This window comes from Struthio camelus, chromosome 16 (assembly GCF_040807025.1).
Source record: "Struthio camelus isolate bStrCam1 chromosome 16, bStrCam1.hap1, whole genome shotgun sequence".
Lineage (NCBI taxonomy): Eukaryota > Metazoa > Chordata > Aves > Struthioniformes > Struthionidae > Struthio > Struthio camelus.
Window position 1 is genome coordinate 7,044,139 of NC_090957.1, and position 25,243 is coordinate 7,069,381.

The window sequence follows — 25,243 nt, forward strand, 5'->3', positions numbered from 1 at the left end:
TTTACTGGCTTCTGACCCAAAGCCTTACCTTAAACAGTGGAAACGAGCTGAACTGCTGGATATTTTTCTCTCTTCACATTTGTCTATCGCCACAGAGCTTACAGACCACAGTCATGGACTCCAGGGCCCTGCTCGTAAGCTCAGGACAGAGAGTCAGCAGAAGAAATCAGTGCCTTTCCCAAATGCTTACAACCTAGCAGAACAGAAAAGGCAACAGCTGGCTGTTGGCAGGTGGGCATACAAGGCAATGGATAGTCCTACTCTGAATGATAAGCCCTGCTCTCACTATAGCAGTAGCCTGACATGGGTTTTGAGGAGCCCAGCAAGAATTGTCAGGAGGTAATCTGAATGTAAACATCTTGGTGGAAGACTTTCCAGGTACTTTACAGAAGCTAATGGCATAAACTTGTCCTGCATGCATTGGGTATGTTTTTTCTCATTGGGGAATGTTCCAGTTGGGAACTTGCCTGTTGTTGCTCATGTCATCTGGGGCAGAGCTCAGCCTTGTAACTCGATTACCAGACTTATTACCACGCTAGAGTAAGAAAAAAATTCCTGGACACATTTTCTCAGAATATCAAGGAATAACTTCAAGAAATAACTGCTTTCCCAGCAGTTGAATCTTGTCTAAGCAAGGGGAAGGTGTTTTGTCCGTTGTTATCACTGAGGCTAGTGACAAATCACTATGCGTGCTCCTCCGTGCTGATTTCTAGTTACTGGAATGCGTCTTGCCCATATTGTTCTTGAGGTTTTGCAGGTTGTCAGGTCTAGCGTGTCCTTGGCATGATGACAAGAGTAAAACCCATAGGTGCCTGTATGGTGCATTTTGGATTTGATATACTTTCCAATAGTATTTAAACAGTTGCATGTTGGTCTGCGTAGTGTAATTATCGCGTCATCAGAAGAAAGCTAAGACTGAGAAGCAGAAAATGGCAAAGATTCTTGAATGCCCTAAGAGCTTAGACCAAGGAAAACTGTTGAATGCTGTCAAGCTCCGTTGGAAAGTAGGTTACATGCGCAATTCCTGTGAAGGGCTGATTTCTTGTGTACAAGCAGGATATAATTTCAGGAAGGAAAAGCATATGAACACCCACGCTACTTTTCTTTAAATTTCTTGCTGTCATTCTGCAAGTCAAGTTCCCTGGTTTTGCTAGATGCAGGTCTCTGCACACGCTGTATTTCTTTGTCACTTGGCCTACTCCTTGCTGTTTTCCTTTTTTTAGATACACTGGTCTGTGTCTAAAGGGTATCAGAGGTCTACTGCAGATGTAATGCTAACTGCTAGAGTGTGACTTCCACAGGCCTACTCTCTATAATTCAGCTTCTTTTCCTACTCGGAGTCTGCGCTGGGTAATACCGTTTCCATTTCACTGCACTACTTTTACCAAAGAGTTACCGACCGAGTTTTACTGTTTCCACATCAAACTTCCCGGCTTTCAGTTAAAGCTCTCCACACAGAGTTAAAACAATGGCCTGGGTATCCCTCAAAGAACAGTACCCAAACCAGCTTCCTCGCTCTCTCTGGGGTGACTTTTAGTCCTCCTGAAAAAGCAGGCCTGTGTGTAGTCCACTTGACTTGTGCATTGATAAAAGACACTTGAAACGTCCCTGTGGTCCAAAAAGAGATGGGTGAAACACCTCGCATGTTCTGCCTCACGGCTAACCTGATTTATCTTGAAGGCGCTTGTAACACTCTTCTGAATTCTTTGCTTTCAGACAAAGTAAGATATTGTGTGCAGGCTGGTCTTCTCCAGTCACACAAACGTGCACATTGAGAAGTGCCCAGTCATGAAGCCTTTGCTGCAAAAGACCTAATCGGTAAGCGTATGGCTAACGATCGTTCTTCTTTATCAGTCGTAGTGTCAGTCACAACACCCCAAAATGCTTTAAAGGATTTTCACATGGGTGGTAATTACAGAATCATTGTAGTATGGTAACTGTGACAGTGTGAAGGTACAAAGGAAGCAAGATCTTTTTCTTGGGAGACAGAATACCTTCCAAGAGCTAGTGATTTCAAAAAATGCAACGCCTGAGGTCAGGCATGACATGATTCAGGAAGTGTTGGCTGAGATTCTGTACCTGAAATCCTTTTGTTCTGCACTTGAAGCCACAAGCCGCTTCTCAAAATCTTCATCAGACTATTTAATCGTCAAGGATAGCCAAGGATTTCGGAAACCAGGGAGGTAATTTAGTTAGACTTAGCAGAAGAGTCTGTGTAGAAGTTTTCCAGTGTTCTTAGTCTCTTCCGTCCCACGATTCAGAAAGGGTTCATGAAAACTTTTTCATTTGACTCAGAGGTGGAACTCAGTTCTTGTTTCTATGGCAAATTCAGAGCAGCTCATCTGTCCTTAGGGTCAATAAAGAAGCTGGAACCAACTGTTAGCTTACAGGCAGAACTGGGTATGCAGCTCGGTCAGTACTTCAGCGTTATGTATGGCATCAGATAATCTCTATTGTCACTTGGTTTTTTACGCCATCTATTTTGTAGCCTGCCATGACGTTAAAGAAGACTGAGAACTTATGTCCAGGCACGCCTTTCCACTGGCAGGCTGCTAGACCCAGCTGGTGCTGCCTTTGAATAGATCTGCATCTGCTTTCCAAGCTCCATGCACCACTGCCTGCTCTACCTGTGGCAAAGAGGCAAACTGTGAGGAAAACCAAGGCAGAGACACAGAGAAGTCATAGTTCAACATTTCCCCTTCCCAAGAAAGACTGAATTTTGCTCTCACAAGGGAAAACTCGTAATGCTTTTTGAAATCACATGCCTGAGGAATAAAACGGACTGGAAAATTCATAGCTCTCACAGGACATTCTGAGAGCGCTCCCTTGAGTCTTGGCAGGACTTAGTGTGTTCTTAACCTTGTTTTTGTTGTTGCCTTTCCAATGCTTTCAGATGGAAAGATGAACTCTACAACAGTACTTCCCCATCCTCCTCCTCTAATGATGAGGAACATTTTCAGAGGCATAGGAAGCAGAGCCCTAACAGAGCTTCCAGAAGGTGAGTGTCATTAGAGAACAGGGGAGGGAGGAAATTACTGAAGACGAGGAGCAGCTGCCTGACTGTGAAGGGTTCCCCTCCCTGCTCTCCTATGGAATCTAAATGGGGGCAGTGTTTAATCCACTGGCATAACATTTAATCTGTTGGCACTGATGGCTTTAAGCGGGCTCTCTTTTAGAACGGACTCTTCAAGCGCAGTTAGATTTCTTTGGAGGGGTTAGGAGCAAACTCCAAAGATTCTAATGTAAAATCCCACGGTGCCCCTGCTTTACAATAGGTTATTCAGAAAGAAAGCCCCCATAGCAGAAAACGTATGGAGACAATGATGGAGTTTCTTTACCTTTCTTTGACACATGGCTTGTGTGGAATTCATCTTGAGGTACACTTTGATGGTGTGGGTGGTCTCTTTGACCAAATTTCAGCTTTTAGAAGAGAAATGGTCATTCTTCCATTGCTTTATCCGGAAGTCTGGTGACAGATTCAAAGTGTGACATCCAAGGCAATGGAGGCTGTGTTAGAACTACAAATGCTGACTCAGCTGTTTGCAGGAGAAGAGACCTGAGGAATCAATACATTTGTGCGCTTGCAAAACGTCTGTCAGGACTGAGCTTTTCTAGGAGTAGAAAAAAAGAAGTTTCTTAAGAATGGATAAAATGCCAAATGTACGTGGATTCCAAATATAAACAATGCCTTGTCAGGCTTGAAGGCTTAGTGTCTGCTGTAATAAAAAAGGGGAGCAGACTCCCTAAAACCAGTCTTCTGGTTTAAAAAGGCGGGTTTGGGGAGGCTGTTGTCTGTGTGTTCTCTGTACATGCCAGCTTGAGCGGTTTCTAAGCAGGCCAGGTTTATCTAGTGGAAGTCACTTGTCATTTGTTGCTTGAAAGACCAGCTGTTTCCTTGATGGGAGTGCTATCTGTAGATTTAACGATTAGCTGTATGCATCCTGGGTCAGCAAAACTCAACCCACAGTAGGATGAACTACGGGTTTAAGTTCTTTGGTTTCAACAACGTAAACATTGCTGAAAACAATGAAACAAAAACCTTCACAGGATTTGCTGCTTTGGAATTCTCTTCTAGAAAACAGCAGGCTAGCTTTTCTAGTTGAGATTTAAGTGGTTATCTGGCCATGCAGAAAACCTTTTTCTTGCTGCCAGCTGTAGACTTTCTCTTCAGCTATTGTGAAAAATGCGGGGAGACCAAATCCAGGAACTGACATCCTTTTAGGAAGGAATGGCAGGCTTTCCTGTCAAGTCCTCCTGCCTGTCCATCTGGAGATAGATCAGATACATGGGTGAGGACTGACTAGTGGGCTGAGTTTAGTGAGCTGCTGAAGACATGAAGTGGAAATGGGAGGAGGCAGATGGACTGCGTGGGAGCAGCACTAGTTTGCGGAGAAGCTGCAAGGTTTCACATAGCAGGACAGCATTAGTCATGCTATTTGAAGGAGCTGCAAGAAAGGCTTCAGGTAGAGGCTCAAAGGTGTCAGGGTTTGAGGCAGTGCTACTTGGGCTGGAGGGCTTTGAACTCTTTGAGGAGGCCAATGTTAACTATTATATCCCAAATCCGTTTTTTTTCTCATCCTCTCTGAAAAAATAAGGCGGGAACTTGGCACCCTGGCTCCTGGACATCAGAGAGCGACAAGGCTTCTCCGATCCTGACGAAAGGGAGGACTGTTTCCAGGGCCAGCACTGACCCCTGACCTGGGGCCTTAGCCTTGAACTACTCGAGCCGTCTGTGAGAAGATGGACCTGCTTTGATGCCAGGAACTGTTGACACACTGGAATTTCAGTATTCAGCCTTAGAAGGAGTTTACCAGCAGTATCCAAGTTATGCACTTTCAAAGCATTGGATGGAAACAGTATCCAGTCAGGAATTTTGCTTCCATAGTCAGGAAAACATCATCAGCTGGGGAGTAACTTGTTTCATCTTGTCAACACCTTCCTTTAATGCCAGCTCTCAGCAGGCTGGAAAGTCAAGGCTGTATGTCGACGGAAGCGTGCTGACAGAAATCAAGGTAGCTGTCTTCCTAAAGTCACTGAAACACAAGATGGAATTTAGCTTCCTAATCTGTAAAGCTTTGGCCTTTATGAAGAAAGAGCTGACACTGTAGTCAAGGCATGGAAACGCTCAATCGATTTCTCTTCTGAAAACTGTAACCACTACACTTGGCAGTGGCAAACTGTCGGCAGGCAGGCTTTTAGTGCACCCATCCTGACTGCCTTCTACGTGACACGCCTGCATACACTGAAGTCAGGCTATAAATAGCCACCTCAAAGTCCCTGGAGTGATTCTCCTAGGGAAATTTGTAGATCTGCCTAATAAGCCTCTGTGTGGGGGAACGTGGGCAAGGCTGGCTCCAAGGCAATCTCTTGACTCAGAAAACAGTTTAGACACAAGTTGTCAGGATTGTTTTCTGCCTAAGCAAACTGTACGAGATGCCGGTAGGGTGCCCTAGTGACCACAGCATCCGGTTGCTTGGGACAGCACAGCACCCAGGTGCTTCAAGGGCACAGAAATGAAAATGAAAGTGGGAAAGGCAAATGAAACGAAACTCAATAGTATCTACGGAGCCATACGCCTGGAGTTGCAAGCAACACAACTGGTGCCTGTGCTGCACTGCTCTGCAATAATGTTGTAAGCGGAGCTTTCAATGAGACTCCCATATCCTCCCAGCCTACGTGGGCATGGGGAGTATAAGTGACAGTTGGTGCTGTCCTCTGGCCTTCCCAGATGCTGGTGACAAGGAAGTTGGTATGAGAACCTTGAGGCATGTAGAAGAGGCTGCTGTGGAGCTCATAACTATGGATCTCTGCAAACTAACACACGGGAGCACATGTAAACAGGATGTCAGCTGAAAACTGTGCAGCAACCACACAGCACTAAGTGTCAGAACACACCTACCAAGACAAACCCGTTGCTTAACACGAAAGTACAATTTCTGCTTTGATTACATTCAAGACCTAGCTGCACAAACAGAAGCAGACCTTAACCTCTGCCTGACTTCAGAGCTCCTGAGATGCAAGGTCACTCCTCAGGAGCCTCACAGCGGCTCGGGGTGTGCTTGAGAAAAGAAGCCGAGCCCTTCAGCAAGGGGGGTGAGCCTGGGTGCACTGCTACACCCCCGGGACTGCCGAGTTTTCAGTTCAGGGTGGGCTTGTGCCCAAGTCAGCCTGGAGCACAAGCAGCACAACGCAGTCAGACAAGGTGAGGGCAGGCCCTGTCAAAGAAGCCTGGCTATGAATCACAGTTTCAAAGTTAATTTTAGAGGAGGTGACCAGCCTTCAAGCTCTCTGAAGAGCTCCCCAGCTCACAGCCTGCTCTCTCCTTTCCAGAGGCTCCTTTGGACCACGTTCCTTGCTCGGGCAGACCACAAGCCATTGCCTCCACATGATACCTCAAGCACATAAGCAGACCAGCCTCTACCTCATGAACAAAGCAGCAAGCACTCTTTCACGGGATGCATTTCTCTCTGCATCTGATCACATCCTCAAGACTCACACAGTCCTGGTCCCCAGGTGGAAAGTGCTAGCAGTAACTAGACATTCTTGGGAGATGATCACAGAGGCAGCCCTCACACCAGGCAACTAGAGATAATCCTCTTATGTGACAGAGGAGCATCCAGCCACCTAACAGGTCTGTCCGCACTTTCACAGCTCTCAGGTGCTTCTCCTAAAGGTCCAGATGCTGCCAAACAACAGCACAGATTGCCTGCCTAAAAGTAAAAAGGAACAAAACATCACTAAGCCTATTGGTGCTTTATCCGGCTCCTTGAGACAAAGAGACGGCTGTAGACAGAGAAGGCTTCTGAGAGTTGAAATGCTTTATAGCACCTACAGTGCAGCATGACAGGCTGTCGGACTGGTTATGTTTGGTAAACGTACCCAGCTAAAGGAAATGTTCATATTAATCGACAAGTGTACTGTAACTGTTCCCCTCAAGTTAAATGAAAGAAAAGAAACACCTTTCTTGCCGCAAAGAAACTTTGGTTGCGTTACCCCATTATAACAAAAGGAGGCCAGAAAAAGTGCATGACCTGCAGTCAGGCTGATGCAGAGCCATCTCCTGGGAGCTACAGAGTCTTCCGAGGCAATGAAACCCACGGTCTGAATCCCACTAAGGTCAGCAGGAGTTCTTGCCATGCAGAGAGGTTTATGAGCAGCATCTTCCAGCTCCCTGAGCTGCCAGCAACATCCTGACTTTCAATTTGGAGCAGAAAATATGGTCATGCGCAACATCCTTACTTGAGGTCATTCAATCCAAAAGAAAACGTGGATATTAAGGCAGAAATAACAGGCAGCACATTAAAACCAGGCCACCTCCTTAACCACCAATCCCACCTTCCTCACCGGAGTCAATTAATCCTATGAGAGTAAAGAATCACAGAATCACCGAATGGCCAAGGTTGGAAGGGACCTCGGGAGATCATCCAGTGCAACCCCCCTGCTCAAGCAGGGTCCTCTAGAGCCCATGGCCCAGGATCGCATCCAGGAGGGTTTTGAATATCTCCAGGGAAGGAGACTGCACAGCCTCTCTGGGCAACCTGTGCCAGTGCTCCCACAGCCTCTCTGGGCAACCTGTGCCAGTGCTCCGTCACCCTTCCCCATCAAGAAGTTTTTCCTCCTGTTCAGATGGAACTTCCTGTGGTTCAGTTTGTGCCCATTGCCTCTTGTCCTGTTGCTGGGCACCACAGTGAAGAGTCTGGCCCCGTCCTCTTGACACCCTCCCTTCACATACTTGTACGCATTGATGAGATCCCCTCTCGGTCTTCTCTCCTCCAAGCTCTGCAGGCCAGCTCTCGCAGCCTTTCTTCACAGGAGACATGCTCCAGGCAGCCCCTCATCCTCTTTGTAGCCCTCCGCTGGACTCTCTCCAGTAGCGCCATGTCTCTCTTGTCCTGCGGAGCCCAGAATTGGACACAGTACTCCAGGTGAGGCCTCACCAGGGCTGAGGAGAGGGCGAGGATCACCTCCCTCCACCTGCTGGCAACGCTCTCCCTAATGCACCCACCCCAGGATCCCATTGGCCTTCTTGGCCACAAGGGCACACTGCTGCCTCATGCTTCACTTGCTGTCCACCAGCACTCCCAGCTCCTTCTCTCCAGAGATCCTTTCCAGCAGGTCACCCCCCAACCTGTCCTGGGCCATGGAGTTCGTCCTCCCTAGGTGCAGGACCCTGCACTTGCCCTTGTTGAACTTCAGGAGGGTCCTCTCCACCCAGCTCTCCAGCCTGTCCACGTCCTGCTGAATGGCAGCACAGCCTTCTGCTGTGTCAGCCACTCCTCTCACTTCAGTCTCATCAGCAAACTTCCTAAGAGTGCACTCTGTCCCTTCATCCAGGTCATCGATGAATACGTTGAACAAGACCGGACCCAGTACTGACCCTGGGGGACACCGCTAGCTACAGGCCTCCCACTAGACTCTGCTCCACTGACCACAACCCTCGGAGCTCGGCCATCCAGCCAGTTCTCAACCCACCTCCCTGGCCACTCAGCCAACCCACACTCCCTGAGTTTACCTAGGAGGAAGGGATGCGAGGCAGTGTCCAAGGCCTTGCTGAAGTCCGGGCAGACAACACCCACTGCTCTGCCCTCATCTCCCCAGCCAGTCATCCCCTCCGAGAAGGCTATCAGATTGGTCCAGCATGATTTCCCTTTGGTGAGTCCATGCTGACTACTCCTGATCACCTTCTTGTCCTCCACATGCTTAGTGATGACCTCCAGGAGGAGCTGTTCCATCACCTTTCCAGGGATGGAGGGCAGGCTGACAGGCCTGTAGTTTCCTGCCTCCTCCTTCTTGCCCTTTTGGAAGCCTGGGGTGACACTGGCTTTCTTCCAGTCCTCAGGCACCTCTCCTGATCTCCAGGACCTTTCCAAGATGATGGAGAGCGGCCTAGTAATAACATCTGCCAGCTCCCTCAGCCTTCATGGCTGCATCCCATCGGGGCCCGTGGATGTCAGGTTTGCACAAATGATCTCTAACCCGATCCTCCTCGACCAAGGGAGAGTCTTCCTTTCTCCAGACTTCCTCTCCTGTCCCCAGGGTCTGGAATTCCCCAGGGCTGGCCTTAGCAGTAAAGACTGAAGCAAAGAAGGCATTCAGCAACTCTGCCTTCTCTGTATCCCTATATTCCTCCCAAGTGGCCTGTCCCCTTTGCCACATTCTGTAGACTGCCTTCTTCTGTTGGGAGTTTTGCCAGGAGTTCCTTGCTCAGCCAGGCAGCTCTCCTGCCCCCTTTGCTGGACTTCTTACTCAGAGGCATGCACTGCTCTTGAGCCTGGAGGAAGTGATACTTGACTATTAACCAGCTCTCCTGGACCCACCTTCCTTCTAGGGCCCTACCCCATGAGAGTCCTCCAAGTAGGTCCCTCAAGAGGCCAAAGTTAGCTCTCCTCAAGTCCAGCGTTGTGGTCTTACTTATTGCCCTGCTCCCTCCTCACAGCATCCTGAACTCCACCATCTCCTGGGCACTGCAGCCAAGGCTGCCCCCAACCTTCACATTTCCAACCAGACTTTCTTTGTCTTTGACAAGGTCTAGCAGCACACCTCTCCTTGTTGGCGTCTCTACCACCTGGGTCAAGAAGTTATCCTCAATGCTCTGCAGGAACCTCCTCGACTGTTTGTGCCTAGCTGTGCTCTCTTCCCGGCAGATGTCAGGGTGGTTGAAGCCTCCCAGGAGAACCAGGGCCTGTGAGCGTGAGGCTACTTCCAGCTCTCTCTAGAAGGCCTCATCAACTTCCTCTTCCTGATCAGGTGGCCTGCAGTAAACCCCCACCACCGTGTCACCCATGCTAGCCTGCCCTTTAATCCTGACCCATACGCTCTCAACTTGCTCTTCAGCCACCCCCAGGCAGAGCTCCACACATTCTAGTTGCTCCCTCACATGAAGACCAACTCCACCACCTCGCCTTCCTGGCCTGTCTTTCCGAAAAAGCACAGAGCCATCCATGACAGCATTCCAGTCATGTGAGCTATCCCACCATGTTTCTGTAACTGCAACGAGACCATGGCCCTGCAACCCCACAAGAGCTCTAATGCTTCCTGCTTATTCCCCTTGCTGCCTGCATCGGTGTACAGGCATTTCAAAGAGCCAATCGAGCATGCAGGCTTCTCAGGAGAGGTGTAAGAAGATCCTTGGCAGTCTTTCCATGACATCTCTTATTCGAGCCCCTGGCAGGCAGCAAACCTCTCTAGACAAGAGGTCTGGTCGGCAGATAGGTGCCTCTGTCCCCTGCAGCAGGGAGTCACCCACAACAATTACTCGCCGCTTCTTCCAGGTGTTCCCACATGGCACGGGGTCTGTCAGGCCAGGAGCTTCCCTTGAAGTCATGCCCAGCTCCTCCTCAGCCTGCAGGGCACGAAACTTGTTCCTCAAAGGCAAGTCTTGAGGGGCAGCAAGAGCCTTTCTCCTGCTACAAGAAGTGACCACTTTCCAGCCTTCTTCAACAGTGTTATGATGTACTGTTTCACACGGTGCAGAGCCCTCCAGCAACTCCATTGCAGTGCGGGGTGGGGACTCCTGGAGCTGCACAGCCTCCGAGAATACCCTGTCCATCTCTTACTCATCTTCTTGGATGCTACGCAGCCTACTGACTTCCTCCCTGACTGACTCCTTTACCTGCCAATACAACTGATCAGCCACAGCACACCTTCTGCAGGAGAGCTGACTGTCAGCCCAGGCCTCACAGAGAGGCCCTAGGCACTCCCTGCAGCCTGACACCTCTACAGCTGCATCTGCTCTCAGAGGGTCTGTCTGGGATGAAGCTTCAGACACAGGTGATGCAGCACCTCCAGCAGCCACTGGGGAAGGTGCTCTGCAGCATGTCATGACCACACCTGAGGAAGCACACACCACTACCAGAAATGGAAAGCACCTCCTGCACAAACTGCTGCCTCTGTTCACTGTGCTCTAGGCCTGGCTCTTCTAGAGGCCTCTGCCTAGCAGTGACTCACAGGGTGCTTGACCCACCCAATCAAGGTGGTGCCACCTGGATCAAAAGCCCCAACTCCCTCTCCTCAGGGGCAACCCAGGTGCTGCTCGTTAGCAGCAGCCACACCTAGCTACAACTTCCCAGGAGAAGTTAAGGCCTCCTGCAGTTGTCCTTGCCTAGCTCTCCTTTCCTGCTAGCAGCAAGCACTGTCTAGTTCCTCGGGGGTCCCCACAAAGCCTCCACAACTTCCAACAAGCTCCTCCAAAGGCCCAAGCAGAGCCCCGACAGGTGGTGGGGATGTGGTGTTAACAAGCAGACCTGACAGGCCCAGGGTATGAACTGCCAACTTTTCCCAAGCACGTCTCGCTGCAGGCTCCAAAGGAGACCTTGGCCTGTAGCCTGGCTCTCCAGCTGTTTAGAGCCCTGCCCTGGACCATGCTGGCTGGCAACCAGCATTTCAACAACAGCAATTGCAAAAAAAGAGGTTTACAAATAAAGTTAGCAAGGAAGACAGAGATGTTAATCTTTTCTTCTTCTCTTTCCCCCTTCCCCGCCACTTTTGTTGTTGTTAATAGTCTCCATCCTCCAGCAGGTCATAAGCTCTTCTGGGATCCGGAAGACTACCACAGCCCATTTTCTGGCTGACTCGTACCACACCTCCCCTAAGCAATCCTGCCAAGCCCCACCATGTCCGCTGGTTCCCCACTATGTTGTCTAGGCAAGTGATGGTTCTCACATAACGCATGGCCACTGGCCAGCCAAATGCATGCAGGGACTAGGGCTCAGGTGACTGATCCGGGGGAGAAGTACAACTTTCTCCCTCAGCACGCACCCGCCGGGATTTCTTCACCACCCAGACACTCATTTTCGTGATGCCGGGAGCAGAGTAGCCTTTTTAGGGAAAAAAGGGGGGGGATCGAAACACATGCAATTGTGCAATGTTATTCCCACTACATAATTCACTGCTGTTTTAACAATGCTGGAAGTGGGAAGGGCAAAGAGGGCTACACAAATCTGTATAGGTTTTTTATCTAAAAGGACAGACAGCACATTTCTTTGGGCTTGAGTTACTGAAGCAATACCCTGGATTAAATCAACGGCTCCCAATAGTCTCTGGATCTTTTATGTGCAGGAAAAGGCAGCTGGGTCCTTCCATTTGATCCACAATAGCAATGTACTTTCCTGTACCTAGATTTATCTTTGCGCTTACTTCGTGCATGTATTGAGATAACCCTCCCTCCCTGACAAACTTGTCTTTACTCCCTCCTCTACATCTCCTCACGCTGACAACAGCAAGGACTGTTTACAAAGACCCAGCACTCTCAAGAGTTGGAATCCAAAGGACCCAGACATTTACCTGTTTCGTCTACCGGGCATCTGATGAGATAACTCATCTTCAAACCCTGAAGGTGATTCTTCATCACTATGCAGTGCATCCTCTGTTATGATATGGTTTATCCTGTCGGAAAGACAAGAGAGATGAGTTTACTCCCCTGAATAGTCCACATGCCTCACTTGCACTAGTACAGCTTCTAAATTAGGGCTGGAATGCCTTATCTTGCATTTTTCGATTTAATGGCAACACGCTATTTGCTTAAAACTCCATCCTACCGCCCAACTAAGGAGACTCTACAAACAGTCTGCACAAAGCACCCCTGAATCCCCTGACTTGCCTGAGGCTATTTCTGCAATGGTGAAAAGCCCTATTCTCCTAAGAATAAAAACAGCTGATCATCAGGAATGCCTTCTGTAGTTCCTAGACACCATATAGTGTCTATATATGTCTATGTACAAACATATATATACATGTGTATGTGTGTATATACATATCTATATATATATTTTATATATATATATATATATATATATATAGAATGACAGAGCACTTGTCCCCACACAAGTGAACAGAGTCACCACCCAACTGCATGAGCTGTGTTGTCAAGGCTGCGTGTGGTGTGCGGTTCATCGGAATGAGCTGATAAATCTTGTTTTTAAGTGTAACAGCAGTCTCTATTTCAGTGTGGAAAGACAATCCCAACCAAACCAACCAAACCCCTGCTTGCGTGAACTCAGTGCTGAGTCTACTCAGTGGACTCCAGGCAGCCTGCTGGATCCATGGCAGTGGGAGCCCACACAAGCCCCCTGCCCAGCACCACCTGGGGGCGGCTCAGGCCTCCCCGGAGTGCCCCAGCCCAGCAGGGAACAGCCCTGCAAGGCCAGCGCATTTCTGGCCTCTCATCTACAGAGACAGAAGTGTCCCCACAAGCAATTTCCCAGCCCTCTCCCTGCTGATCAGCTGCTCAGACTGAAGGGACCTCACAGCGGCTTAGCTGATGCTGCTCCTGCTGCTGGCCTGTCCGCTACTCAGGCAGAAGTCCTCTCACAAGCACAAACCCCAGCCACCTCCCTGCTGCTGCCCTCTCATGTTCTCAAACAGAAGTGACCCTTCCATTGACTCCCAGGAACATGCGGAAGGTTTTTTCCCCGGGATTTGTCTGCTTCTGTAGTGCCTTCCCAGCAGCTGGGAGAGGGCCTAGCAGGTTCCATGGCCCTGGCCCCAGGCACATGTCAGCAGCACCTTCACTTTGCAAGGGATCTGTGCCTCCTCCTCCCAGTCCTCTGAGAGGCTAGCGCCTCTCCCACAGCGTGGCAAGAGCCTGAGGGCTCCTTGCCCACCTGCAAGGCATGGTCCTGATGCACACAGCACCCTGGCATGCAGGCACACTGCTCTGAATTACAGCCCGTGCAGACCTGGGCGCACTCCCTGGCTTCACACCCCTGCACCATCCCCGGCAGAAGGTAACCGTCGTGCCCTGTCCCTGAGACGGTGTGGCTGGGCCTCCCTGATCTAAAGCACCTCCTGCTCCACACAGGAGAAGCTCCGAGAGCCACCCTGACAGCCCCTCTCAGCTGTGCAAGGTGCTGCCTTTAGAAGAACCCTCCGGGAACCAGCGCAGCAGTGCCCTGCAGCCACAGACCGACTGTGTCAAGGGCTCTCAAGATTCCTCCCCACTGGCAGCTCTCAGATGTCCTCTGATTCCCAACTGTCTTTCACTTTGGAGTCGCTCATCTCATCCTGGCGCCTGCAGGCAGTGCCCTGAGTCTTGCTGCTCCTTTACGTCAGAGTCCAGTACTCACTGACCAGGTTCTTTCAGATATTCCACACATACGGAGAGTGTCATGTTGAAGAGAAAAGCTTATTTGGAAGACATTTGATGTTACACGGGACTTTTGATTTAGCAGAGTGATGCAGCAATGAACTGAAATCCAAATTCAAGTGACACGTCTAGCTAATGCCTATGGCTACTTATCGAACACAAAGGTCACCCTCTGGCCCCTTTGTGTGGGGATAAAGTCAGTTCTCTGCATAACATAGCAGAAATGCTCTGGCTGATTTAGACTTCCTCGACCAAAAGATTTGAGCCTGCCAGCTGAAATGCTCTCGCTGCTGCCCATGGGTAGAGGCACACAACCAGAAAACAATGCCTGGAGTCTACTGACTTGGGCATCTCTACTGCTGGCAGGAGAAATAGTGCCTATTCACTCAGCACACATACTGTCCTGCCTGGGGCTAGCCCCCACCATACCTCCTCAGGCCCCTGGACACACAGACACTCCCAAAGAGAAAAGAATGCATGAAAACCCTCACAACTTCAGTAATAACGCTTCAGTAGAAGAACCAGAGTTTTCCAAGGTACGTGACACCTCAGAACAATAAGGTGCGCCTTATTCATTACCTGAATAAGGTGGAACTCTGGGTTTTCTCTTCCTTGCTCAAGGCTGGCCAGGCTCCTCCACACGTGCCTCGATGCTGAGGAAAGAACAGGCAGAACAGCCTTGGGCAGCCACAGAGCAGCCTCTCAGACACTGACTTCCCTGCACAGGGCCCACACTCCCAACGTTACCTTTCGCGTCCCAAAGTCCTCCCCTCCAAGCACCTCACCCATCACCTCCGACAGAAACACAGGAAGATCCCTCCAGCGCAGCTACTGCCACCGCTGCAGCAGCTCAGCAACACCCCCCACACCTCGCCCGGGCAACACACCGCTCACACACAGCTACTTCGCCCACCACACCATCTCTGGCCTCTTTCTCACATGCCTTCCAGTAACACTCCCTTCTAGCACCCAACGGCTGGGGGCTTTACTAGCAAGAAAGTACCCCCACCTAGACGCCAAGCTTGCCTCCTCCTCAAGGAAAGCAACAGCCTAAAGAGTACTAAGCCATCTACCCTCAGAAGCAAACATGTACCTCACTCCCTACTGCAAGCTCCAGGAAAAGAAAAGTCCACGTAGCACACACAATAAAAGACAGAAAAGCAACTCAGCCTCCCACTTTAATCACCTGCTGCTAAAGCAGGGCTCAGGAACCAGGTCTTTCCACAAGTCTCAGCTGCACACTTCCGCACTAGGCAGAAGGCAACAGTCAGCTGAAACATTTTGCCAGCTGAAACAAAGCTGGAGTCTGGCAAAGAGTTCTGCTACAGCAGCACAGACTGAAAGCGCTTTCTCAGGTCTCTTCTAGCTGCTTTCAAAACGACAAGGAAACACTGGAAGGCTTCGTCAGGCTTTCTTCACCAAAAATCCCTTCTTCTCCACGCTTTTGCTCCCAAAGCCAGCCTGTACTATCACCCCTGGACAAAAAATCTTCTCCCATAAAAACATCTTCTCATTCTGCGTATTCTGTTTTTTTCAGAAGGCCAAACTCAAGCAGGCAACACATTGCTGTGTCCTCCAGTTGAACCTTTAGCACAACACAAGTTTCAGTCGAGCTGCCTCCAGGCACTGCTTGCCAGCATCAGCCGTCCAGCAGAGGCTAAGTACAATTCAACCGCCTCCAGGTGACCTGCAGGGAGAAATAGAGTTTCAGTACCTGGCTGTGGGAACAACACCCGCTCTTGAACAGAAGCACACCCTGCTCCAGTTTTTGGAGAGCGCTCACCGCCCGTGAGAGCCTCGTTCGGCCCTTTGTCAAACGCTTGGGGGATGAGAAGTACCTTGATGACACAGGAAGATCCATTTTCTCTTCACTATTTGGGGAAGGAAAGGGGAAAACTGGACTTTCTACAGCAGCCAGAGCCCACGAACATGCATGGACGCAAGGCAGAAGCAAGGAAAAATCCATCTATGCTTAGCTCCCCCCACAGCAATGCACACCTCCCGGAGAGGGTTACGCTCGGTCTTGACACCGGAGGTTTAACCAAGGGCCTGGGAGAAAGGAACAAGGACACTGGTGCTGAGGAATATTGGAAACCAAGAGGAAACCCGGGCTCCGGCCGGAGAACCTCCTGAAAACGCTCTCCACGCCAGGGGGTGCTCGCATCCCTCTCCTCGGTCTAGCGAGGGCAGAGCCCGTTTGTGCCCCACCTTTGACTTTCCTCCTTAGCAAGGGCAGCGCAACAAGGAGGCTGTCCAACAGGCGCTAGAGCCCTGCACAGGCAGGCAGGCGCTCAGGCCCTGCCCTTTGCACAGCCCTCTTTCCTGCCCGTCCCTGGCCACGGCAGCCGGCAGCAGCTCCCGGCCGCAGCGTCTCCCTCTCCCGCGCAGGCTCCCCCGGAGGACAACTCCCGCCGCCCCGGGGCCGCCGGCCAGAGCGGGGCCCCCGCGCTCCCCGCTCCGCCCCAGCCCCCGGCGCCCCGCCAGCTCCCGCACCGCCAGCGCACCACAGGCGGCGGCGGCGGCGGCGGCGGCGGCGGCGCTCGGGGCTCCCGGCGCAGCAGCCGGCAACAACCATTTTGGCTCCGCTGCTTCTCCCCGGCCTCCACAGCGGCACCAGGGCCGGCGGCCACGCCCACACAGCCCCGCCCCCGCTCCGGAAGTGACGCCTCCAGCGCCCCCGCCCCGCCCACCCCGCGCTCCCCCATTCGCTCCGGAGGGGGCGGGGCCTCCCGGGGCGGGACCTGCAGGAGGGACAGGCAGGGGGCGGCAGTGCGCGTGCGCAGTGTGGGGGGGGCGAGGAGGGGTGGGGGGGCAGAGAGGGGAGGGGCGGGGCCATGGCAGAGCATGGGCGCTGGCGTGGAGGGGGACGAGGAGGTGGTCAGGAGTAGTCAGCGTGGACTCACCAAAGGGACCTCATGCTGGACCAACCTGACGGCCTTCTCGGAGGGGATGACTGGCTGGGGAGATGAGGGCAGAGCAGTGGGTGTTGTCTGCCTGGACTTCAGCAAGGCCTTGGACACTGCCTCGCATCCCTTCCTCCTAGGTAAACTCAGGGAGTGTGGGTTGGCCGAGTGGCCAGGGAGGTGGGTTGAGAACTGGCTGGATGGCCGAGCTCCGAGGGTTGTGGTCAGTGGAGCAGAGTCTAGTGGGAGGCCTGTAGCTAGTGGTGACACAGCAGAAGGCTGTGCTGCCATTCAGAGGGGCATGGACAGGTTGGAGAGCTGGGTGGGGAGGACCCTCCTGAAGTTCAACAAGGGCAAGTGCAGGGTCCTGCACCTAGGGAGGACGAACTCCATGGCCCAGGACAGGTTGGGGGGTGACCTGCTGGAAAGGATTTCTGGAGAGAAGGAGCTGGGAGTGCTGGTGGACAGCAAGTGAAGCATGAGGCAGCAGTGTGCCCTTGTGGCCAAGAAGGCCAATGGGATCCTGGGGTGGGTGCATTAGGGAGAGCGTTGCCAGCAGGTGGAGGGAGGTGATCCTCGCCCTCTCCTCAGCCCTGGTGAGGCCTCACCTGGAGTACTGTGTCCAATTCTGGGCTCCGCAGGACAAGAGAGACATGGCGCTACTGGAGAGAGTCCAGCGGAGGGCTACAAAGAGGATGAGGGGCTGCCTGGAGCATGTCTCCTGTGAAGAAAGGCTGCGAGAGCTGGCCTGCAGAGCTTGGAGGAGAGAAGACCGAGAGGGGATCTCATCAATGCGTACAAGTATGTGAAGGGAGGGTGTCAAGATGATGGGGCCAGACTCTCCTCTGTGATGCCAGCAGCTTCTGAGGAAGGCTTGGCCTGGCCTGGGCCATCTCTGGCCCGTGGGAGCCCCCAGCATTTGTGCCCCTTCTCCTGGCAGCCCCTCCCGCAGCAGTGGCCGTTCCTCAGCGCCATCCCCGTGGTGAGGGCTGTGCCCGGCTGGAGGGCGCTCGCAGCCCCTCAGGACCCCTCCACAGAGACAGTCGAGTGTCTGCAGGTGACGTCTACCTAGGGGAGGGTTGGCTCCCAGCCCCCATCGCAGACCCCCCCATGCACTTGGCTTTGCCCCACGGACACCCCCCCGGCAGTGGGGCAGCGTCAAAGGCTATCTGTATGTTGGCAGGTGCTGTGGAGCAGCTGGGAGAGAGCCGGATGGGGCCAGCAGAGGTGCTGCTGGTGCTGTGCGTGGGCAGAGAGTGCAGGAAGGCACTTCCTGAGCTTCCTTGCAGACCTGCTGGTCTCTGCGTGGCCTTGGGAGTCTGTGGCTCTTGCCCAGGCTTGGCAGCTCCTTTTCCCTTGCCCCCAGCCCAACAGCAGGGAGCTGAAAGCACAGACTCAGGGAAGCTCCTTGCCTTTGGTGTTGTCTCTGCCTTGAGCTTCCTCCTGAGAATGCTCTGGGGAAGCATTCTGGGGGTGAGCGGGAGCTGTGAGCAGCCCTGCCCCACGCAGCCCCTCTCTGCCTAGGGGAATGACCCGGTGAGCCCGAGGGAGCCCAGACGCTGGGGCTGCTCTCGGCACCGCTCTGCTGCCAGGAGCCGCTGAGCCTCAGCGGCGGGGAGGCCAAGGCAGCGTGGGGCTGTGGTGAAGTGTGGAGGAGAAGGAGGAGGAGAGGAGCTGTTTTCTTGTCACCTCCTACTGTGAGGTTGACGCAGGGCGAAGAGGACAAAGATGGAGCTCTGGGACGCTGGCCACGGGACATGGCGTGGGCGGAGGGTGCCAACACTCCCACCCAGGGTAAAGACTTCAGGAGCTCCTTCCCAGGAGCTGTCGCAGAGCTCATTAACTCTGAACATGGCTGTGGAAACCCTGGGGCCAGGGGGAAGCTGGATGGTCTGATGGTCTGACTGATGGTGCCTTTTGGCTCAGATGCCAGTGTGGGCACCAGGACTTCTGGCTCCTGGCCCTGATGCTGCCCCTGCTGTCCTGGGGCACCCCAGGCAGAAGTCCCTGCCCCGAGGGTCGCTGCTGGCCTCACAGTGGGGATCACCCACCTGAGATCCTGGTGTGGGAAGGAGGTGGAGCTGCTTGGGTGGCCGTGCAGAGCCTGCGTGTGCAGGGATGCCGTATGGGGAAGCTGGCCCCACAGGGGAGCCTCTAGGGGATGCCCTGAGCCCCCGGACTCCCACGGGCACAGCAGCATCCTCTCGCTGGGGTGGAAATCCATTGCCAATATCCCTAGGGAGGGGCTCACCGCGTGAGAGCTGCATTTGTCAGGAAAGGAGAGCTGTGTGAAGAAGGCTGAGGGGTCCTGCAGCTCCTGCTGGGCTCTGGAGAGGCTGCAGGAAACTGCCGTGCTTGAAATGAACCCTTGCACTTTTCCTCAGCTCAGTGGGGCTTTCTGTCCAGGAGCCCAGCCACTGCCTCTAGTCCTTCCCACTGGATCTCCTTGTACCTCCAGCCTGGCAGAGCAAGCATTGATCTGGGAGACACACTGCGGATGTCCGGTAGCATGATCTCCATGCCCTAATGGCTCTGTTTCAGGTCCAGACCTCGGCTGGGGTCACAGGACAGGTTCTAGCCTGATGGCCCCTGTGAGGAATGGGGTTAGTTTGGGGAGGGGGTGCTGTTTGATGATGCCTGCCCTCCGCCTCTCCTTGGTTAGGCATGTGCTGAATGGTTGTGAGCTGGCTCACTCAGAGCATGACGTGTCTTTCCCTTCTTTTCCAGAGACCCTTGCTGTCTGGGAAGGTGTGTCTGACTACATTGTACGGCAGCTGATGCTGAACCAGGTGGGTCTGCCCTCCTGGGCCTCGCCAGGAAGCCCTTCTTCTGGGTCTTATGTATTAAAGGGATGACTTCTCTGCTTTTACTTGTATTTTTGAGAGGGTGAAGAGGAGGGGGGTGAAAACCTCCGGAAAGGTCTTCACAAGACCTTCTGCAAGGCTTCTCCAAAGCTTTCCAGGAGTAGGGAAAGGCACCGAGCACCATCCCCATGCCCTGACAAGTCACCAGCCTGTCCACCTAAGAGCCTCCTCCTTCTTCTCTTCCTTCTTGTTTTCAGGGAGTCCGAATTATTCGCCTTGGGACCTTTGATGTTGTTACATCAACAACATGTTGGTGGTGGGAAGCGTGGTCTTCTGACTGTGCGCAGACCCCTGTTCCGTCTGTCAAAGAATATTGCGGAGGTCCAGGGCCTCTCCGATGATAACGCCTATGCTCCTGGTAAAGAAGACAGGCTGAAACTTTGGCTTCCCCTTGGGACAGCTTTGGGGTGTGCATAAGTGCTGTTCAGCAGTGACTGTTAGAAATCTGGAATTCCTTCACCAGGCCCTGAGAACAGCTTCAGATTTTTTTTTTGGACTACTCCTGACATCCTAATGCAGAGTACAATTACACTTGCTCTCCGCATGACTTGCTTTAACAGCTGGCTACATGCCACATGTATTGGGGCTGCTGCTTCTCATCAGATTTAGTTAACACCGTTGGTTCATGTTTATGCCACCCTGGAGCTTGTAAAGGCAAATACTGGCATTCATGGTGGCTCTTCCATTCTCCCGCTCCTTAGAATTAGGTCACAGGCAGCTGTAGAGAGCCCTGAAGCGGAGATGGGAACAATAGTGTGTATGCAAAGCCATGAGAGGGCAGCTGTTCTGTGATTGCTGGTCAGTGGTAGCAGCACTGCCGCTGTAGTGGACATTGGGGATGCCTGTGGGGCAGCAGGAGCCCTCTGACCCCAAAAGCAGGGATGTTTGCTGTGCACTGCTGAGGGTGCTGCGGGTGACTGGAAGGATCTAAAGAGGAGCGACGCAGTACGTGGGTTTTCCTTCTTCCTTGAATCCCTGTGACATGGCACAGCTAAATCTCTCCCAACCTGGAAGGCACTGAGTGCGGGCACAAGTACCGTGGTGGCACCCACTCCCCCATCATGGGAAGTGGCCTCCTTTCTCCTCTCCTTGTTCTGCCATCATGTCTCTTGTTCATAGGAGATGGCTAGGGCCCTTTCTTTCTCCCTGTGTAGGGAAGAAAGCATTGCTGTACTCTTGGCACATCCGGTTGCAGAGTGCTTTGAACTTCTCGGGAGGGATGGCATCAGCTTCCCCCATGAGCTTTACCAGCAGGGTTAAAGAAGACAGCTCTGTAGCAGTGTCTTGTGGGAAGACCTCAAAGCTGCCAATGCTCCGTTGTAGCCTGCTGAACTGCTTTGTTAGGCACTGTGTTCTTGCTGTGTTGCTTCCTAGGTCATAAGCAAGCTGAGCCCCTGAAGTATGCTCGCATAGCCTCGCACATCTCTGTTCCTCGGAAACCAGTGGAGTCTTGCATAGAAGAGAGCACGTGTCTTTTCTCTCGCTGCCTCAAGAGCGGGAAGAATGTTGCCTTTGTGTGGAAGGACATTGGCCTGCTTGTCATTCAAGGAAAAGAGGTGAAAATGAGGTTTTACAGAGACTTTCTGCAAAGGCTAAATGGGACTGGAGAGCTGACAGCAGCTCTTACCTGCGGGTAAGGTTTCCCTTTCTCCACTGCTGCTTCTAATCTTTTGGGAATCCTAGCAAAGGACGAGTGAGTGGATTTCTGATGGCCTGCCACGACCTTTCTGGGCGGGTGGATAGTCGTGGCCTAGAGTAATGCCAGCTCCCTGCACTGTTCTTCTCTGGCATTCAGAGGACTCGGTGACATAGAAGACCTTGGGGATTTCTGTCCTGGGTCAAAGCAAAGCTCCTTCCTGCCCAGGATCCCATTCCAATGTGGTGAGGGACAAATTCAAAGAAAAGGGCAGGTCTGTGGTGTGTTTTCCCCTTAGATTTGTCTCCTTCCAGAAAGCCATGGTTCAGTGCTGTAGCCGAGCCCTGCTTCCCAGCTCTGTCTCTTCCTTCTGTCTTAGTCCGTGGTGTCCTTTGAGGCTGTTCTCTGGGCCAAGGCTGTTCTCCAGCCTCTGTTGCAGTGGGTCCCAGAGCAGGGCCCTCAGCTGCTCCTTGAACACCCACCAGAGGCTTGGCCCTCACAGTTGTCCCCCGCTGTGCAAAGGGAAAGGAAGGGCTGAGTGTCTCTATTCCTCCAGGGTGCAGAGGCAGCCATTTGAATGCTAGGAGAGACTGTGGGGTTAACGGCACATGTGACGCCTTTGTTCTCAGCTCAGGAGGCTCCAACTGAAGCCAGCAGGGAAACCGCAGCAGCCAGGAAGCCTGGCTAGTGAAATGCCTTCCCCTGTGCTTGCCTCCATGGCCTTCGGCATGAGGCAAGACCTGGTCCCTGGGCTGAGTCTCTGGATTGTCAGCCTTGCAAAAAGCCTGACCGTGTGCTTGCCCTTTCTCATTTATTTCCCTCCAGTTGCTTTGCTGTAGCACTGAGGGGCTGCTGTAAGGAAGCGAGTGCTTTGTTTCAGCATTTCTGAGAGGCAGGTTCTTCTCTGAGCCATGGGAAAGTGTGCTGCCCTTGTGAGCACGGACCTCGTTTTCTTGGCATCATCTCCCCTGTGTCTCTCACCTTGCAGATGCCAGAGCTGAGGGATTCAGTCCTGTCGGGCACCAAAACTGCTGCTTCTCTCACCGTTTGTGGCCGTGCCATTGTCTTTCCAGAGTGAGTATGTTTGCTTGCGAGCCCCTGGCTGCCACAGGAGATGGCAGATGGTCTGCCATGGCAGCACAGGGGAGGGAGGTGAAAATGAGCTTTCTGCCAGGGAGGATGGGGAAGCTGATGCCCCTGCAGGCACTGGAGGACTTCCTGATGTTACTCAGCTTGCTGATGGAGTCCTCCAGGATGTGGCATATTCTGCATCTTCTGCTTTGGAAAAGGATGGACTTCACAGTAGCTCCGCAGTGCCACTGTGTCCCCATTCTTTGCCCAAGGTGCAAAGGAAGCGGGCTGCCCTCCCTTCCCGCTGCTGTGTTTTTCCTGTGTCCAGGTACAAGCTTGCGAGTGTAGTTAGAAAACCCCGCGTGAAGCCCGTGGCACCTGTGAAGCCCACATGGGAAGAGGAGAGGAGAAAAGCTGACTCCAGGGGCAAGCAAGGTAGTGGAAGAGCTGATTCGTGGCAGGGCTTTGTGCCTTCTCCTCCTCCTGTGCTCCTTGGTAGGGCGTAGGAGCCCAGGTGGCAGTGCCCAGGTGGCCTCAGGTAGCATGAGGCACTAGAGGTGACACTGCTGTCCCAATATGGGCAATCTCCGGAGGGAACAAGACCTTGGAGCAGCCCAGCACTCCTACCTGCAGTGGCTACCTCCGAGTTAAACTTGCCCCCATTTCCATGGGGGTCCTGAGAACAGCTGGCCCATCTCAGGGAACCAATGTGTTTTCATCTGATGGGAAAAGTCACCCCGAGTAGATGGTAACAAGTCTAGGAGCCTGTGCCAAGGCTTCCTTTCATTTTCAAAGCAAGGAGTAACCTTTCTTTCTTAATTTCTCATCATCATCCCCAAAACAATGCCTTTGGGTTGACTCTGTCAACAGAGGACTTGTAGGCAGTATGAGAGGAGTGGGCAGATGCAAGGTTCTGTTCCCTCGTGTGCAATGATTACCTCTCAAGGGACTCTGGTCACTGGCGCATCCCAGCAAGTCCCCTTTTGCATCATGTGACTGGGACAGAGCATGAGGAAATGAATAGCCCAAAAGAAAAATGCTGTTGCACAGTACAAGCGGAAAGTTGGACAGGAGCCAGCACTCCCAAGGGCCTAAGACCCCCCAGAAAACAAAGCTTCAAAGGAATCAGCTGGAGGCCTCACAGTTTTACCACAGGCTTGAGCCAATTTGCATCTCATTCCTGCTCAGAAGGAGTCCACAGTGCTGTCCTGAAGTGTTTTCTTGCCTCCTGCTTGCAGGAAATCTCCCTGCCAACCACCTGCTCTTCAGAGAGCAGCCTCCTCCACCCAGAATTCCTGCTCTCAACATGGACAAAGGAAAGGGAGACACAGGCAAGGGCAAAGCTCCTCCTGGCAGGTGAGGCACTTGGAGAAAGGGCTGAGGGTGACCCTGTACTCTTGTTGTTTGAGTGAGACGTTTCCTTTGGAGACAGTGTTGGTGGTAACTCTGAAGGCCTTTGACCACATGCCACAATGACCTCTGCTCCCTTGCTGGATGGCCAGCACACAGCAAGTTCTTGGGAGAGCCCCGGGTTCGCTTCATGGTTCTCCTGACTCTGCCTCCAGAGTACGGGCTTTTTGGCAACTCAGTGCAAACGTAGCTTCTGGGAGACCAGGGCCCTTTTCTCATGCCCTTTAGATGTAAGTAAGCAGCAGCCTTTCTTTCTTGGTGACAAGAATGTTGGGGATGCACAGACATTTTCCAAGGGTGAGGGAAAGACTGAACGCTCTTGGAGTGGCTTTTAGACAGAGGAGGTGTTTGTCTGAGCTCTGTGCCACTCTCTGGGCTGTTTGCAATGGCCACTGAGTACTAAGTCAGAAGGGATTAAACATGGAGGAGCTCTTTCTTTGAATGGAAAGGACGTTGCTTTGCAAGGCAAAGTGAAACTGCAGTTCTCCCGCCACCCAGGATACAGAGCAGGAGGGTCTGTTAATGATTTGGTTCCCTTTAAGCCTTTTCGTTCATCTGAAAAGTTGTCTTGTGGCAGGCCCAAGAGAGTGGCAGGGATGGGTAAATGGCAGGCGTGCTTTCCTCCCCTGATCACTTGCTCCATTCTTGACACTGAGTCCCCATACTACTACATTTTCCATCCCCAACCACAGAGTATTTTGGACCACCGAGCAGTGATAAATGCAATTGCCAGGAAGGGACGTACTGGTGTCTCTCGGAGCCTGTCCTTGCACATGACGTGGCACCACAAGTCCTGGCTGCATCCAGAGAGAGCCTGGATGTGGGCATCCTGAGCATTTCTGTGGGCATGTTGGGCAGCCCAGGCTGTTTCAGCCAGGGGTGATCTCTGTCTCTGTGGAAGGGAACACATGTATTTGAACGCACGTCATTCCCCTGCAGAACTGCCTTGTGCTGCAGTGGCAGGTGCCCAGCTTGTGAGTGCAGGCTGGGGAGCAAACTGCCCCTGTGCTCACACCCTCACACCACCTCCCCGTGATGTGTGTTTTCAGCGTGCTGCCAGCCATCCGAGGGAGCTCCTCAAGGAAGGTGGAGAAAGGCAAGAGGAAGCAAAGTGCTGAAGCCAGACTCCCAGCTGTGAGCCCTCTCAGTAAAAGCCAGGAGAGGGCAGGACAGGTATGTGATAGTGACTGAGGTCCTCCTTGTGCCATCTGGGCTTGTGGAAAAGTGCAGTTCTATGGGCAGCGGGTATAGAAGCCTCCTTCCTAAGTGTTCATTA